Genomic DNA, 19,795 nt, shown 5'->3' with positions numbered 1-19,795 from the left:
TGAGTTCAAGATAATGCTCAGGAAACAACTAAGAAATCTTAGTTAAGTCAAGGCCATGGATGGTAGTTTCAATGGCAGTGGGCTGAGGTAAGGGAAAGACGGGCAATACTATCGAGGTGGGAATAGATAGCCTCAATAACAGATTAACTACTCTGCATTGCATCTTTGCTATTCAGCCAAAATATTTGCAGCACTTTTGTGACACAATAGATATACTTCTCAAACATAACAGACAAAGGTAATATGAAACAATCAACTATTTCACCACTATTTGTAAACATTTAAAGTAGGCAACGTGAGCCCTTATTTCTTTTACTCAATAATTAAGAAGTAATTCATTTATTAACATGTAATTGAATTTAGGTACTTAGAAATCAAAATGTTATTCTATCTCAATCACTTTATGCCAGCCTTCTCCCTCATTTCTCATCCTTCAAAATAGTCACAATTTGCTCAGACCCTGAGGTGAAATTTTGGGGTGATGAGCTCCATGGTAGTAACATGTACCAGTGCTGGCAGCTGCAAGGCACTGCAAATCCTCGTGAGTATTTCTTTACACTGGGTGTGGGCCAAATGACTGAGGCCTGAATGCAGCTTCAAAATAACCAGCAAAAAGGTAGGTGCTTTTTATTTCAGAGCTTTCCAGTTTAAACAGCTAGCACACCCCAGCCCCATGCCCCTCCCACACAGCTGAAGTGCTAAGTGAGTTCACAGTGGGAAAACATTGGGGAGGCACTGGTTTTGAGTTTCTGCTGTTTATCCATCTAGACTTTGATGGATGTTCTGCAGTGAAGTAAGAGTTAGTTTGATTGTCTCCCTGGTTCCCTTTTTCTCTGTTTCTCCCTCAGTATTTTCTTCTCACCTGCTGGAATGGTTAAATTAAATCTTCTGACAATCATTGCTGACATCATGTTGTATGAGTTAGCTGGAGTCTTGGTCACCATAAAGTAGATTTGCTGCCACCATCCTCCTTTTGTGGTTAGGATCTACAGGTCCTGCTCTGTCTATTGTGAAAGAGGAAAACCTTTAGATATCCTAGGGAGAAGAGACTCTTGACTCAAACTAGATGTAGTTTATTGCATCTGGTAGGAATCGGGTACAAGACAGATTTATATGATAGACCATGTTACAAAGGAAAAGATCTGTCATTTTCGAGATCCAGAACTGGTTAGCCTTTCCACACAAGACGTAACAATAGAATCATTACCTTATGCATCATCATCATCAAACGTTTACTCAAGTTCGTAGGAAAATCTCACTCTGAAAAGAATCATCCCTCATTAATTTTCAAATACAGTCCTCATGAAATTGTGTTAGAATGATATAGAATTCTTCATTAACTAAAACATCCTTGCTGCATGCTTTTCTCAGCTTTTTACACAACGGGATACGTATTCATTTGTCAGTCCATTCCTGCAATAATACCACTTCGATTTTGCTAATACTTTTCCACATATTTCAGCCAAATTTGTTTAACAGATTTGAGGTTATCAAATACAATGGGCAAGTTAATTCAAGGATAACAAATTTTCATCTAGTTTTCCAAGGCATTATATATTACCATCGTGATGTTTTTCTTGGATTAGTATGAATATAAAGAGGAAGTCAAGATGGAAACAAATTGCATTTATATATAGCCCTTAATGTAGTAAAATGTTCCAAGGCACTTAAATAGTTAATTTTGAAACCTTTGATCCACAGCCATTTAAGGAGTCATTAAGTAACTGCCCAAATAAGAATACACATCTCAATAAAATGTACATTTTATATCAATGTGATGAGTTGCCTAACATGTGTTCCTATCTGGAACGGAACACTAGTTTTACAGGTATGGTGTTAGGCCTGATAAAATTCAAGAAATCGCAATATTGACATCAAACTTATGGTTCTAGTCATGTACAGAAGATTTCCTGAATCCCCTGAATAGACACAAGCAATCCCTCTCCTATCCATTCTGTGAACTGTTGAGTACAACAGAATTATGATTATGCCTGAACTGGTGAAACCAGAGAAAATTCCACCTGTTTCAGCATGCGTGCTGAGACATAAAAGTACTAAAAAGACCAAGAAAACATAATTTACAAAAATTGAGGATTGTCAATTAATTTCCTGTAAAAGCCATCAATAGTTGGTTCCTTTGCTCCCAAGTTACAAATTGCCACAATGTTAGTTAATCACCTTCATGTCAACCATTATTTTTTGATTTGGCAACTGGTTTTACAGCTGTACGTCTCTCCTGCTGCTAATTTGCCCCATTTATCCAACTTGGAAACCAGAACCAGTATATACGAGCTTGCATGTACCAATGGCTCTGTTCTTTTCTAGTCAACATGTCCTGATGTGGAAGTTAATCACAAGGCCTTCCAGCTTAGAGGCAGGAACATGGAACCAATTCAACTGCTCTCAAAAATCCATCAGTCTTCCCATTTAACTGGTGAACATAGTTTAACAGTGTAAAATGGTGCTGTTAATCCACACGTATACAGTACTTGGGATTGGACTAAGTAGCTCCAGACAGGGAGAACCTGGGGTATTGATTAACTTTCTGATTAAAAATATTTTGACTGACTTATACCAGCCAGCATTAACGATTGTTGTTGTCTAAAGACCAGGAAATGTGCAGAAGGCATAGCAGTCAGTCAGCACTTAAAAGAAAGATAGCTGAATACTCAGCTTAAAATTTAAATTGCACACTCAACGTCATTAATTTAAAACCTTTACGTTTCATGAGATTGTCCTTTTCTTCAGCTTATTTTTCTCCTTGTCCTGAGATGTAGATTTCTGCTAAAGACATATTGTCCCGGATACAGGGAAAACTTCTGCATCTTGTTTAATGGCTATTCTTCACATGTGAACCTATACATTGAATGTCAAAGGAGTAATCAAAGGTAGGGAAGGGGATCAGGAACCAGACAGCCCACACTTTCCTATGTTTCAGAAGCCTAACAGGATGGATGCCAAGAGTATGATTCCCTTCATGAGAGAATCTAGAACTAGTTTTAGAGTAAGGGATCTCTCATTTAAGATGGAGTTGAGGAAGAATTTCTACGCTCATAACATCATCAATCTTTGCAAAACTGTATCCCAGTTGTGGTGGCTATTTGTTGAACATATTCAAGACTGAATTAGACAGGTATTTGATTAACAAGAGACTCAAAGGTTATGGGGGCTAGGCAGGTAGTTCCACTTTCCTATCAGCTGTGATTTTATTGAATGGTGGAAGGCTCAAGAAGCCAAATTACCTACTACTGATCCTATTTCAACTATTCTTGGGTTAACTGTGAGCTCTGAGAGCTATTGTAATATCATAGCCACTGCTTTAGTTGAAATCAACTAATTCAACACAAGCTAGCATCAAAACTATGACTTTCCTCACTTTCTTAATCCATAATTTTAACCCATTAGGAGCAGAGTCTGAAATGCAATAAATATAAGATAAATATTTAATACACTTAATTTTAAAACTTTCATGCAATTCCAAAAGCAGTGGCAGATCCAATTATGGTGCAGGTTGTTCCTCAAATGTAATCAATCTAAAGCGCTACTCATGAGAAGGGAGCAAAGTTTCAATTTGCAGTGAGTCTAAAATGACAGCCACATTCCAAAGCAAATGGGGGTAAAAAAAAAATCAGCTTCATAATGGAAATAAAACTGATCTGTATGTCTGAGCTGGCTAGAGATGAAAGAAATATAAGCTCGATGTGAGGGGCACATTGGTCAACACATGAAATTAGCTCATTTTCTTTTTAGTTTTGTTCGGAATTTACACCCACACAAACAGTGAGTAATAATGCGTAACATGCCTCCACTTGGCTGAGTTAAATTAAACCCCATTGTACAAAGCTGCTACAACACCAGGTGTGCAATGTCACAGTTAACAACTCTCAGCTTTTCAATAACAGCTTCCAATTGCAAATGATGAAGTGACTATTCTATCCATTGTACTCGTGGGGGTCTGAATTCATTGCTGTTTTAGTAATATTACATAAAGCAGTGCTACAAGAATAAGAGGCCCTCATTCAAGCTACCAGATAGCTTCAGTTTTAACTAATAACCAGCCAGTTGGAGCTTAAATTTACAGTTGTCAAGATAGCAGATAAGAACCATGTAAAGTTATCTCTCAACCGACAGCACTTGGAAACAGATTTGCTAGGCACTATCACATTGCTTTTTGTGTGGTCTTGCTGTGTGCATGTTGGGCTGTCATATTTCCCACAAGAAGTTAAACTGTACATGTACTGCATTGGCTGTGAAGTGGTTTTGGATGCTCTGATTTTGTGAAAGTTGCAATATAAATGCAAGTTCTTTCCTTGTTTGAATACATATAGGAAAACAAAATTATTATATTGGTATAAGGAAAATATCTTCTTAGGATCCATAAATAATTAATTTGCGATATATTAATTCTAAAGCGCATGTAAACAATAAATATTTTGTTGTCTATATCTGGTAATACTGTAAGATGCTGTGCAATGCACAAAGCTCTTTTGGTTGATGAATACCATCCTATCTAGTAGCTTGATGATATAAGCAACCTCAAATGCATTATCCTTCAAGTGTTTACTCTGTGAAGCTGGATGTAAATTGTATAGGTGCTGGCCCCTAGTGATACTTTCCCAAGTAACTATTCTTCATTTGCTAACTGAAATCCTGAAATACTAACCTACCATATTTAAACCATTGGGTTCTTATTTCCTTAGGAAAATCCTACCAATATTCTAAAATTCTGCAAGTTGGCATCCCTTGAAAACAGTGTATGCTGCAATGAGGTATATTCACACAGGACACCACTTCCAAACCTGATTCTGTCCTCAACTGATGTGAGAGACATGCAACTTTATGCCACATGATGAATAAATAGCACTCAGTAGAAGGGACCATGACTGACTCTTGCCCCTTCTTTAACCATGGAGATGCTGAGGTCTAAAACAGTTTCCTGATTGCTGTCCTGATAGAAATCAGTGCTGCTAATGTTCTTCACTCAGGTGGAAGCAATAAAGTGAAATCTGAATTGTGTTTAAAAGTAATATGTCATGCTTTGTAGACTTAATGGCTTATTTAGTAGAAGCTAGCCAAGAGACATGAGGCTAATTTTCTTAGCTCCTCTCTGCATCAACAGTGAACGAGTACAGAATGTCTGAAATGCACTGAATCTGTATGGGCTGAGTAGCATCTGAGTTATATGTGGACCAGCCCCAGGCCTGAAAGAGTCCCTCCAACATGGTCTAGTGGCAGGAAACAAAAGTGTTAATGCAAGACCAGCTGTAGCCTCTATGGCTATCCAATTCTTGTAATGAAATCCACAGACCTGCCAAAAAAGAATGTAAGATACACGTCTTCCAGCCTTGCTACCTGGTCCCCTGTACCATCCAACTGAGGGCGGCCATTGGCCCAAGAACCACCATCATCTTTTTTTCAGGCATGTATGTCTGACTGCCAGGTAGACAAATACACAGGGCAAATGAGACCGGTGTGGAATTCCATCCTGTAATTTTATCCTGCACCAGCCACAGATGCAAACACTTCTCTCAAGGAAAGCTCCCAAAACTCCAAGGCTAAGTATTAAGGGTGGACACCTGGTGCACTGACCTCTTTTTTCTAACAATTTTTACATGGTGATTTTCAGAAGCCATTTAATAGAGTTCCACATTTAAGGCTTTTTGAATAACGTTAAGGTTCATACAAGTAATTAAAAATCAATTAACCCGAATTGAAATATGGCTTAGCAGTAATAAATAAAGGTGATTACGTAGCATAAAGTGTAACCACAGCAGGTAGAAACAGTGACCCCTGGAGTTGCGTAGGATCCCTCGTCAATCCATTCATATCCTAAGTTGATGGAGAATGAAGGGACTTCTAATATAATGTTATTATTCTTTTGGTAGCCAACAAACTGCATTGAAGTGGAGGTACTGATTTAGGTCAGAATTCCCTTGAAATGAGATGTACTGCTGTTGCACCTTTAAAAATATGTTGCTTCAGTGGTCTGTAGAAAGAGTTATATGCAAGTTTCCTGTGTCTATTTCCTGGATTCTCATTGCAGTAAATATTAACATAAAACCCATATAAAGTAGGTTTATGCAGCAAAACAGCATGAAAACTCATTTACAGCTTTAAAAACATAGTTCAGCCTGCACACTTCATCAACTGATTGGGGAACAAAAGGACAAAAGTGGAATATGTTTGACTCAATAGATTTGTGGCCGATTTTTTTTATATCAAGATGACCTGGGTCATCCATTGCTGATATAATGGCAAAAATTGATGAGTCACGTTGATAGTTCTCATTATAAATGTAGCCACATAGAAATGGTTGATCAAAAACTATGACACAATAAGAAGTATTTTGCAGGTAGGAAATGCAAGGAAGTATCAAGATTTTTTAAATTTTTTTTATTGAGTAATGCAAATATAGAACAGAATCTGAGAAAAAATAATTAATTTTAGTTTGGTCTGATTTTTTCACCTAAGATTGAAAGTTAACTGGTCCTGCTATACCTGTAAGCCAACAATAGTCCAACCAATCAAAAACTTGTTCTCATGCTGTGTAAATTAATATTCCCCTTTCAAGTTTGCTTTCTTGTGTGTCAGTCCTAATGAGTGCAAGATGAAAAGCTTTACTTGTTATCTCTTTTCAGAAATGAGTAGGTTCTGTATTACCAAGCAATTATAAATTTATATTTTAGAGTGGGATTAAATGCTAAGTACAATACAGGGATAGAAAATCTGATCTGTCAGCATCTAATGAGAGAAAAGACAAGTTTTTTTTCAGAAATAAGCGCTCTTCAAATCTGAAAGCTAATAGATAAAACTGCATTTTGTGAATTTGGGAAAAAAGGAGAGGGCAGATATGCAAAACATGAATATCCCAGTCACAGGGAGGAAGTTAGTTGAGTACAAGATCTGTAACCTACTTAAAAGGAAAGCAGAAGTCAGCATCAGATCATTTCAAATTCATCTCAGTATATTAAAATGATAAAACAGCATGCAGAAAAAAGCCAAAGGCGGTAATCAAACTTATTCTAGGAAAATGACAAGAAAAGGAAACCAATTATAATGAGCAACTGAGCAAGCATAGATATCGGATTTTACTGAGAACTGAAATGTTGGAATCATACACTGGATCCAACCGTCTTACAGCACAGTGGATGATTTGCAGCAAATGAACTGAGATCGCGTGGAATTGGGCAATGTTACAGAGGTAGAAATAAGTGGATTTAGTGATGGCATCGACTGTGGCCAGGAGCCTGTCTTGGGGTCAAACATGACACCAAGATTGTTAATCATCTTATTCAGCCTCAGGCAGTTGCCTGGGAGAGGGCTGGATTAAGGATTCAAGTTTGTGTGGGGGACCAAAGACAATACCAGCAGGATTCTTGACAATACAAATTTGTTGCATACCCTTCAGTTTAGTACATATAAAATAAAAAATTCTAACTCAATGAGAGTAACTTTTGATTTTGTGTGACAAATGGTATAAAACAGGTGAGAGTGAGTTGTCAATCCATTTTATGTTTCCCTCAATGTTTATTTTTGTTAGAGTCAGCGGAACTAAAATTGGGAAGCATATAAATCTAGTTGTTGATTTACTTTCACAGATTTTACACTATTTTCCAAAGATAAAAACTGCAGTACTCTCAGAACTTGAGCCATAGAATGACATGCTGTACTTAATCCAAATTAATCTCTCTCTGCTTAATAACTGACAAGACTAGAAACACTGATTTAAAGTTTACAATTAAGATGTTTTAGATCTAAATCTTTGTCTCAATGCCAGTAGGAACATAGTGGCTCATGAAAGTTGTCATATGAACTCTTAGGCTTGAAATGTGCATCGCGTACATCGTTGTGCACACCCTAAGAACCTAAGACCTAATTGAGTTTTCTTTGAAAAATGAATTATTCTCTAGCTCTTTGAAATTACACAGGCCTTCATAGTGACTTCAAATTTAATTGTCTCCTTGCTGCATGCTGCCCCAAGATATAGGGAACGGAGCACGCCCAAAAGGTTCAAATTTCACAAACACGACTCATTTAATTCCACAGTAAATTCAATATTCATTAAAATTCTGAAATTCAGTTTTTCATCATTTTGACCTTCTCCATTGCAACCAAAAATGGAACTGGTAAGTTCAAATGGTTTTCGCTTTCAGAATCTGAATGTGATGCAAAAGGCATATTTTAGATGTTCTGTCAATAAGGAATTGTCTGAGCGACTAAGAAATTACCCATTTTCTTCCTTTCCCCGTCAATGTGAACATTTTGACATAGTTTATCCCCGTCAAATTTACTGGCTACTCCTAACACAATTTTCAAAATGAAAGAAATAATTGACCTTATTTTGAAGGTATACAGATTTTGTGAGAGAACTGATTGATCTCGCATAACAGTTGAAATGTACACTTGCCTGCAGAAGGTTTGGAAGCAGGGATCTTGCAGAGTTCAGAGTGTTGCCTGCCTTCTGCTTTCCTGCCTACCCTCAGCCTATGTCCAGTTTTTCTGGGATCAGTGAAAGTTTCAGTGCCTGGGCCAATTGAGGCCCTTAAGTGGCCAATTAAAGACTAAGAGATAGTAAGAACTGCCGATGGTGGAGCCTGAGATAACACAGTGCACAGCTGGAGGAACACAGCAGACCAGGCAGCATCAGAGAAGCAAGAACGTTGACGTTTCAGGTCAGGACCCTTCTTCAGAAATGACCAGAAACGTCAACTTTCCTGCTCCTCTGATGTTGCCTGGCCTGCTGTGTTCTTCCAGCTCCACACAATTAAAGACTAAATTGCCTCATCCTATGTACCCCTTACTCTGTGTCAGAGTGTATGTGGGGAGGGGTTTGTGGTGGCAGCATGCCATGTGGATGGCTCAGCACCTTTCACTGTACAGGTTGGTGTCAGGCAAGGTGAGTGAGCTGCCGCTTTGGGGAAGTCATGTCTCCACCACTTTATGTCATTTCTCTGGCCTTTCAGACCTGACCTCTCTCCCAGCCCCTTCATCCTTCTCACTTGCTAAGCTGAAATCCAGATCTTCCTGGTATTCTGCCTCTTCTTTCAGGAACTCAGGGATTCCCAGCAGTGGTTGCTGCTCAAACCTGATGCGGCTGGGATTACAGGGGCAGCCAGCCTTCGGAGCTCTCCATGGGTGGGTCCACCTCCTCAGATGGAGCCAGTTTTCTTCCCCTTCAGCTAGTTGATAACCCACCAAATGTTAAACGGCTGCCAGGCATTTGGCCATTTTGTGGGTTCTCGGCACCTGTACAGCTAGGGAGCACAGGGAACACTGCACCACATTCAATTCAGCAGGTCTTGACCAAGTCTTGCCCAATTTTAGACCATGTGCTTAGAGAATAACTGACTAAAGTGTTCACTTATAAACCTAACAAACCACCATCAATCACTTCCTCACCTCAGTAAGCTCTCTTTGTAAGGTTTTCTTTTGCTCTTCAGATATTAGATAGATGCAAACAATACTGAAAATCAGTTTTAGTTTGTAACTTAGAGGTGCCATATCATCATTCATTTACAAGAGTAAGATTGCCAGGTCTCTCATTACCAAGTGCCCTTCCTTCAACAAGAGTCTTACAAACTTGTTTTTCTTCATCTTTGACTAGGATGTATAGTTCTGCCTCAATAATCTCATCTCCCTCAGTTTAACATTGACTGTCTCATCTGTGGACAGTTGAAACATGGTTGAAATTTAAACTTAAATTCTCTTTTTGAGAGCACCACCCTTTACGTCTCGACACACTATAGCTTGTAAAAAGACTTAAAAGCAAATTAACCCTTCATGAAAATCCAAGTACAGGTCCAAGCTGAGGAGGAGAAGATAAGTCTTTCTCATGGGATCTATCAATTTTTCTCTGCGAGACTGCTTCAAACAGCTGAAAAGCTCTTTTTTTTTTAATGGAGCCTTCAGGAACTCTACAAGGCTGAACTCTGACCTTTCCAAAAAGGAGGTTGCTCTTTTTTTTCTGAAAAGAAAAGTTCACATAGGAAAACACCCCTCTCCCCATGCATTAGATCTCCAGATACTTCTGAACTCCTTTTATAACTTATTGCAATAGCTAAACTTCTGCCATATATAATTTTAAAAGCAAAGCCACCATAAACTCCTGTGTCCTCTTGGCCTCTCACGCTACACATGGTTCTCATTTGGCACAGTCTGTGAGACTGCAGTGGTGGTGAACACAGCACGAGAGCAGCCACTTCCTTCAGAAGAGGTCAAGCCTCTCTTTTTAAACAGCATGATAAAAAATCACTGCAGAAAATCACCCCATCAGGTTCAGAAGTGTTCAAACAAACACAGGTCGACTTTAAATGTAGCAGAAATAATCACCTTTACTGTTTCATCATAAGCGTGAAAATGTATCTGTTCTCCGTGAAAATATTTGCCACAGTGTTAAAATGCATAATGTGGGAAATGAGATACAGGTTATCCAGAATGACATCAAGGCCAATTCAGCAATCACTGTGCTTTTCAAAAGATACACTGAGATACTAAAGCACATATCTCCAAAATTATTGCAGGAAAAATAAACCACAAAGCGAAATACCTCCAAGTTAAGATGTCTGAGACTTCCACTAGTAAACTTAATACACTTTATGTAGGCACATATGCTATACAAATATTAGTGTATGGATGTCTCATGCATTCTTTGTCTGCAATTTAGTTGACAAGTTTGCCTATTTATTTGAAATGGGTTGAACTCCAGCAAAATAGCAGAGAAAAGAATTAAATGTTTACATTGTTAATATCCATGTAACTTAATTTAACAGCCAGCAGGACAGAAGTGCAAGAAAGCAACTCAGTTATAAATTGTCTATTTTAGTCCTCTTTTGAATAGTTCAGTTTGAATTCTGAGTATCATTTCACTCACTAGTATAGCTGGCTGCCTTTACTAACACAAATCATTGACAGAAAGTATCACCAGTTAGAGCGGAATGTCAGAAGTTGAATTATATCATTAGAAGGTTTGAAGAAGCAGGATAAGAGAAATGTTCATTCAGTTAAAAAATAAATACTTGCTTAAACTCTGCTTTTAATTCAAACTTCACAGAAAAGTGGAGATAGTGCTATTAGTAATGCACCAATGCACATTTTGAAGAGTAATTGCATAGCAGGATAATTACACAAACTTTTATACGTTTCCATGAAATGACAAAACCAGTTTTTGAGTGTTAGTTAAAAAAACAATATTCTATGTTATTGCGCATAATATGAAACAAATTGCATTTTAATCATTTGCCAATGCAAGAGTTTGGTTATGAGTGTTAGGTTAGTGCATAGCTATTTCAATCCTGGCCAAGATGAAGCATAGTACAAAATCACACTTCATACTTATGTTTGTGTTAGAATTGGCCTGTTGCCAAGGTTTCCATTAGCTGCTTCTTCTGATGGTACAATTGCTGGACTCAAAATCCAACGCCATTCTTCCAACTTTTACAAGTTCTTTGAAGTAAAGACAGACTTTTTAATCATCTTACGTAGGATATGAACATCACTGACAAGGCTGGCATTTATTCCCATTCCTAATTACCTTTGAATTGAGTAGTTTGCTAGGTCATTTCAGAGGCAGTGTGGGTCTGGACTTACATGTGGGCCAGATAGGATAGGATTTCCCTCACTAAAGATCCAGATGGGTTTTCACAACAATCAACAATGATGGTTACATATTCACCATGAAACTAACTTTTATAATTCCAGATTTTATTGAATTCACATTTCACTATGTGGAATGGGATAGTAGGGTGGCTCAGTGGTAGCTGCCTCAGAGTGCTGGGGTCCTGGGTTCAAGTCCACCCCCGGACGACTGTCTGTGTGGAGTTTGCACATTCTCCCTATGTCTGTATGGGTTTCCTCTGGGTGCTGCAGTTTCCTCCCACAGTCCAAAGATGCACAGGTTAGGTGAATTAGCCATGCTAAATTGCCCATAGCATCCAGGTTGTACAGGTTAGGTGGATTAGCCATGGAAAATGTGGGGTTACAGGGTTGAGGGGGTGTGCGGGTGTGCAGGTGTCTGGGTAGGATGCTCTTTGGAGGGTTAGTGTGGACATGATGGGCTGAAAGGCCTGCTTCCACGCTGTAGGGATTCGATTATTGTATCTTGCCATGATGGGATTCAAACTCATATCGCCAGAGTGTTATGCTACTTCAATGATGAAGCATAAATCTAGGGCATAAATCTAGACAGCATTTAAACTTGGCCTGATAATTTACGCCATCAAAATACAAGGCAATAATTTTCACCAGAGGAAGAAATTCTAACCAGCTTCATTTAATATTCAGTGGTGCTAGTATGTAATTTCCCAACCATCAAATCCTGGGGCCACCTTGACCTAAAATTAAATGGGCAAGCCACATAAATGTTGATGCTACAAGAGCCAGTCAGAGGTTGGGAACCTTATGGCGAATGATCACCTTCCAACTATTCCAAAGCCTGTTCACCAACTACAAGGCATTAGTTGAGAGTATGATGGACTTGCCTGGATGAGAGTAAGTCCCATTACAGTAGTGGAGCACCACACCATCCAGGACAAAGCAACCAGCTGGCACTTCATCCAGCATCTTAAGACCACTACCACTGGCATACAATGTCTGCAAGATGGTCTGTCTACAAGATGCACTGCAGCAACTTGTAAAGGCTTTTCCCAACAGCACCTCCCAAATCCATGACCTTTTGTGCCTGGAGGAACAAGGTGAACAGGCACATGACAGTGCTACTGCCTCTAATTTCTCTTCCAAATCACATACTTTAAAAAAAGTATTATTCCATCATTATTACTAGGTCAAAATCTTGGAACTCTCTTTTTGACAGTACTGTGGGACTGTCTACACCAGACTGCAGCAGTTTCACGAAGAATAAACACCATCATTTTATCAAGGCTATTTAGGAGAGACAAGAAATCCTTGTGTTGTCCATGTGCCATGAATGCATAAGTAAAAGTTACCTGCCTTTTGGGCAAACTCACTGAAAATAACATAGTCTTTCATCAAGAACTACATTCTGGCAATTATTGTATGACTGAAAAATAGATGTTGTAGAAATCTACGTCATTCAGTCTCTTTAATGGTGCACTTCAAACTAAGAGGGATGTAACTATTTTTACCAGACACTGTGTAGACCAATTTCAAATATTTCCAAACTTTTGTAACATAGAGAAGTGTTGTAAATCAAGGCATTCCATAACAAGACATGGAGACTTCAATCAGATTCACAGTCCATTGATAAACAAAGTGAGCTGAAAGTCATAACCAGCAATTCAAGTGTGCATTTAGGTAGTATCTTTCATGACTTAGGGATCTGCCAGAGTTTCATTGTCAATGAAATTTTAAGTGTATTCACCATTTTAATGTAGGAATCAGCTTGTTCACTGTGTCAAGTTCAATAACACATACAACAGTGACTAGATTACAAAGTTCATTGTGAGACCCTTTGGCTCCTCACTGTGAGATTTCATTGATGAAAAATCAGAGTGGGTGTTGTTATAAAACTGCCATATGGTTTGTAGGTACAGTAAATATAATTTTTAATAAATCATAGTTTTAACTAAAACTAATAAATATAACACATTTGAATGATTACCATCTATACCTACAGAGACAGACGTTAAAATTGGCAGTAAGCCAGGTTGGTAGCTGTAACTACTGTAGCAGTCTTTGGCCTTGATGCACTGCTTGTCAATGAGCTGACTTCAAATGCCACAACGAATCCGTCACCAAGAATGGAGTTCTTCCATCTTCAAAACATCACTTCTGTTTGTTCCCACTGTGCTTACACCTTTGGTGAAGGATTAATTCATAACTTTGTCACTTTTACCAATGCCCTTTTCACACATTTCCAAAACTCCATCCAATTTAAGTTTCAACTCAAATAGAATTCTGCCATTCATTTTCTTTTCTAGATAATGTACAGGTCACCAACCACAACAATCCTTTCTCACCTTTATAGGTTGCACTGCCCACAGTGGATTGATTTCAAAATCAAATGTTCATCTCCAAATTCTTCAATAGTATTGTTTTTCCCAAGCTAAGCAAGCCCCTCAAGTACTGCTTTCCAATGCCATCTGGTCTACCTACTTTCTCCATTTTCCATTCTGGCAAAGCCTTCAATGAAATTCAAAAGTCACACGACGCCAGCTTGTAGTCCAACAGATATATTTAAAATCATAAGTTTTCAGAGCACTACTCCTTTATCAGGTGAAATTGGTATTGAAAATTAGCATTTTGAAATTCTCACTGTAAGCCCTTTATTATTTCTGTCCCCACCTTCGTATGTTTCCTTTAAATTTACTTTACCAGCCATGCTTCAATAACAGCACTCATGGTCCTGAGTCCAAGCACTGCTTTGGACACATGAGCACATAATCCGCAGTGCTGAGGAGCTGCTGCACTATCTGTGTTGTCAAATGAGATTTTAAAACCAAGGATCCATCTACCTGTTTATGTGGCTAATAAAGATCCCTTGGCAGTATTCAAGGAACAGCAGACGAGTTCTTCCAATATCTAGACCAGCATTTAACCCTGAACTGTCACCTAATACAGATAATCTGATTATTCTTTTCATTGGTGCATGCAGCAGTGAGCTGTGTGAAAATTGGCTGTCATTACATTATAATAGTGACACAACATTTAAAACGTAAATATGATTTCTGACATTGGATAAATTCTTGGTACACCATGGTGTGAAAGATTATCAGGGTAGGTGGGAATGTGGATTTGAGGTGAAAATCAAATCAACCATTACCTTATTAAAAGACAGAGCAAGCTTGGGGGCTGAATGGCCTACTCATGTTCCTTGTTTGTATGACATGGCAAGGTCATGCAAAACACTACATAAATACAAGCGTTCCTTCACCCCTTTGACAGTGTTTTCAACCATCAACTTTAGCCTACTTCCTAATTCTGCCTGATGTCAAGCGGTTTGGAATATTTGTTTAAATGACCCCACAGAGAAAGCCGTCTTTCAAAATCTGGATGTGAATCAGGATTTAGAAATTTACTACTGTGCTTAATTTCCTATGGCTTCCTGCTCTTCAATGCTGGCTTAATGTCATTAGCTGTCACTTGACTGGACAGATCATTGATAAGTCACTTGAGGGCCATGAAATGAATATTATTGCAGTTGAATCCTGGTGGATTTGCTCATATGGCAAATTAAATTCACTGAGTTTAGAACTGAAGTCGTTTGAGTTTCTATTCACTGCTGTTTAAGTAAGTAAAAATGGTCAGAATGAAACCTGAATGAAAGCAGAACAGATTCCATTCAGTAGCTTTAAGTTATCAATCAAGCCTCTACACCCCGAACCCTGGACCTTATATTTTACATTTGTTTTGCAAGCCAGTCAAAGGACAACGTGGCAAATTGCAGCTGCAAAATACTCAGTGCTTCCTCACATAGTCAGAAATGCAAACAGAAAATGCTAGGGAAATTCAGCAGATCTAGTAATATATGTGGAGAGACAAACAGAATAAACATTTTGAGTCCAATATGACTATTCATCCTCAAAGGTTAACTCTGTTTCTCTCTGCACAGATGCTGCCAGACCTGCTGAATTTCTCCAGTATTTACTGTTTTCATTTCAGATTTTCAGCATCCACAGTATTTTGCTTTTATTCCACATATAGTCAGACTCTGACTGCACCATGTGGGAGGAGGAGACTAGGACACTTTGCTGCAGAAAGGACAGAGATACCAAAAGAATTTTTAAAAATTATTATATTGGATATTTTCATGCAGAGGGGATAGTTGGGCATTGCCATTTTTATAGACCTTAGATGTAGATGTTTGGATACACGTAAGGATAGTATATGGTCAGGGAAGACCTGAAGGAAAACATGTGCAGAAGTAATTAATGTTTTACATGTACAGCCTTGCAACATGAAAGAACTGTAAATCATGAGTGTCCTAAGCACAAGTGAGTTATGACACTATTTTGTGTAAAGGACACCCCCAACAATGTACACTGTTCCAGTTATTCAATAGAGTTACTTCTGATCATGTCCTGGAATGTGTCTTCTAGTTCAGTCCGTTAAACGATAATCTCTGGCACTTTGTTAGTAGTTTTGTTTTCATTGCATTTAATGCTAACATTCCTGGGCAATGGAACTATCTCCAACTCCCACAGAATTAAGCAGGGCGTCATATTGAGGTTGTATGAGTAAAGCAGAGTATCATATTGCCTCAGTACAGGTAATAAACTCTTAACATTCAGATAGTGCTGGTTGCCTAAAGCTGTGTCCTCCCATTGACAGTCTTAATAAAGAATGATGGATCTATATGAAGTGACATTGTTAAGAGTAAAAAATTCCAGCCTGCTTTGTTTGCAGGCTCAAAGATACAAGGGCCTTTTTGTTTAGGTATCAGTTATTAAGATTTTGCCTTACAGCAATAAAGCTACCCACCTTTCCTCTGCCCTCCATTCAGAAGAAAAGAGTGAGGTATTTTGCATGTGATAGTTCAGACAAAACAGGTCTACTGGGGCCTGAAGGAAGAAGAGTTTATACAGAAGTAAAACCCATACTTCCTGTTTTGTTCAAAAGGGCTTCAGGGCCACGTGCCATTGAGGCGTCTCATAGTGCTCTTTTTTCAAGAGCTTTATTTGCAGGGATGGTCCAGTTACTGAAGTTTGTGCAGCTGTCTCCTCCACCCATGCATTTACAAGACTTTAGGTAAAATAAGTAGCACAACGTGACGTGGAAAGAAAGATGATATAATTCCTCAGTTTCCTACTGTGTGAATAAGACAGGCACAGGGTTCAGCAACAACAACATCACCCCCTTCCTCAAGAAAAAAACTTTTGACCTTTCTGGTCTCGTGGTCCACTACTCCATCTCCTGCCACTCTTTCCCCTCCTAAACGTGCTGTGGCCTCCCAAATTCTTGTTCATTACTCTTGGAATTCAGTGTTTGAATCCCTCAAATTATCAACTCTATTTTTTTTTTATTCTTTCACATGATGTGGGAGTCTATTATCAGTACTAACTGCCCTCAAGAAGCTCATGATGAGCTGGGTTCTTGAACAGCTGCAGCCCATGTGGTGCTACGTTGGGAGTTCATTTAGACCTGAGGTGAGGAAAAATGTCTTCATTCAAAAGGTAGTGAACCTGTGGAATTCTCTGCCACAGAAGGCTGTGGTAGTCACGTCACTGACTACATTCAAGAAAGAGGTAGATCATTTTAAAGGCATCAAAGGGTATGAGGGAAAAGCAGGAATTTGGCATTCAGATGGAGCATCAGCCATGATGGGGAGGTGATGGCCAAGTGGTATTATTGCTGGCCTCTTAGTCTAGAGACCCAGGTAATGTTCTGGGGACCTGGGTTTGAATCCCGCTGTGGTGGAATTGGAATTCAGTTTTTAAAAACTGGAATTAAGAGTCTATTGATGACCATGAATCCATTGTTGATTGTCAGGAAAAACCCATCTGGTTTACTAATGTCCTTTAGGGGAAGGAAGCTGCCAACCTTACCTGGTCTGGCCTACATGTGACTCCAGACCAAAGCAATGTGATTGACTTTTAACTGCCCATGAATAAATAATAAACTAAATGATCATATTGAAAGGTGGAGCAGGCTGGAATTCCCTCCATAATGGCATTGTGGGTCAACCCACCACAGACGAACTGCAGCAGTTCAAGAAGGCAGCTCAGTGCCACCTTCTCAATGGTAACTAAGGACAAGCAATAAATACTGGCCAGCCAGCGATGCCCACATCCTACAAGTTAATAAATAGTGAAAAGCCTTGAAGAGCTGAATGGCCTACTCCTGCCCCTAGTTGCTATGATTCTTATATTTTAACTCAGTGACAGTGACAAGTCAGGATGCTGTGTGACTTGGAGGGCAACTTTCAGGGGTGGTGTGCTTGTGGAACTGCTGTCCTTACCCTTCTAGGTAGCAGGGTCCACGGGCTTGGAAGGTGCAGTCGAAGAAGCCTTGTCGAGTTGCTGCATTGTATCTTGTGAATAGCACACTCTGCTGCCATTGTGCATCAGTGGTGAAAGGAGTAGCTGTTTAGTTGCTGTATAGGGAGCTGAACAAACGGGCTGCTTTGATGGTGTCAAGCTTCTTGAGAATTATTGGAGCTGCATTCATCCAGGCAAGTTGGGGGTATTCCATTATGCTCCTGGCTTGTGCCTTGTAGATGGTGGACGGGGTTTGAGGAGTTAGAAGTTGAGTTATATTTCTCAGAATTCCCAGCCTCTGATCAGTTGTAGCAGTGTTTATGTGGCAGATCCAGTCGAGTTTCTTGTGAATAGTAACCTACGGGGATTTGATAGTGGTGATATTAGTTTGTTATATTAGTCATAGACAACTAGGAATTAATTGTCATCCAGGGTGCTATGTTTATTGTTGCACAGTCAGGTGCTGAGTTACAATGTATCAATCTACCAGCCACATGTAGAGCAGGAAGAAATACACCCTTTAAAGCTTCTTGGTGGGAAAATCTGGAACAAGGGGTCACAATTTAAAAATAAAAGTTTGTTCATTTAGGTTTTTTCTCACAGGGGTTTATAAGTCTTTGGAACTCAAAGGAACTTTGGAACTCAATTTCCTCCAAAGGCCGTGGATCAGAGTTCCTTGAACATTTTTTAAGGCAGAAGCCAATAGATTGTTAATAAACAAGGACGTGAAAGGTTATGAGGGCTAGGCAGGAACGTGAAATAATCATATGAGCAATGATTTTATTGAATAGCAGAGCAGGCTCGAGGGACCAGTTGGCCTCCTACTCCAAAACTGTGACAATGTAGGAAATTTGGGACCAGAAATGATGGAACTTGGTCGCAGGGTGCTTCTGAGTAAAATCTGAAAATTTTAAATCAATTTAATGCTGATTTAGTTTTTAAAAATCAACGTAAATTAGTGTCAGAGGAAGAGAGAGAAAAACAGCCTAGATTGTATAAGAATAAAATGGTCATTGCCACAGCAATGGACACACAGCTCATGATTAATTAAAAGTGTTATGACACAAAGACAGACAGCTGAATTACATCAGCCTTTCTACATCTGTATTCGCAAATTAGTAAATTTAAAGCCTTCAAAGACCCTGAAAATTGACCCCAATAGTTCCTAACCAGATTTTTTTGAATAACCAATCTCAGACTCTGTGAATGATCAAATCTCAGTTTGTGGCTTAAACAAAAGACTTAGCAATTTATTAACAATATGGAACTTTAGCAGAGCAAATCTTTAGCCGAGTAATCTAATGCCTATGATTTAAACCCAATAACTATTGTTTTCATCCCCATTCACACAAAAGACAGACAAACAACCAAACACAGTTGAGGGATAAATCAAAGGAAATAATAAAACTGGCCAGATTACTAAAGTGGTTTTCATGATGCATTGTTCCACAGGCATAAATGATTGTTTCTTGGTTGACTTTGGAAGGGCCACCTTTTCAGTTCAGTCAGTGATAATTAAAACTTAATTTCTACTCTCCTAATTTCAAATAACTGATAACACTAGGCTAGCCAGGGAGCTTTCAAATCTTCAAGTTGTAGTATCAACAGCCAAACTCCTTCTTCCAGAAAACACGGTCCAAACCTGAGTTCAAAATCTAGTCTCTCCCTGTCAGACTGCCATGTGCCAGAGCGTAAGGTTTCTCCCAGACTTGCTGTAACCAATTCCTAGGTACTGACCTCATTAATGGCCAATATCTGCTATCTGTTTAAGCATGCTTTCCCCCGCGTCAAAGCATTTGTAGAACTTTTTGATCAAGAGCTAGCCTGCAATTAACTTTCAGGCCTGGCCTCTCAAACAAACAACTGTAATCCAAAACAACAAGGTGCAGGGCTGGATGAACACA

General features: G+C 39.0%; 1 protein-coding gene across 8 annotated transcripts in view; it reads left to right on the top strand.

The window, feature by feature from the left end:
• LOC109927926 (eyes absent homolog 1-like) overlaps positions 1–19,795 on the top strand; it is a 256,972-nt gene that overhangs the window by 124,921 nt on the left and 112,256 nt on the right. The gene's annotated exons all lie outside the window — the stretch shown is intronic.

Source organism: Rhincodon typus, chromosome 19 (assembly GCF_021869965.1).
Source record: "Rhincodon typus isolate 14 chromosome 19, sRhiTyp1.1, whole genome shotgun sequence".
Taxonomy (NCBI): Eukaryota; Metazoa; Chordata; class Chondrichthyes; order Orectolobiformes; family Rhincodontidae; genus Rhincodon; species Rhincodon typus.
This window is presented reverse-complemented; position numbering and strand designations above follow the sequence as displayed.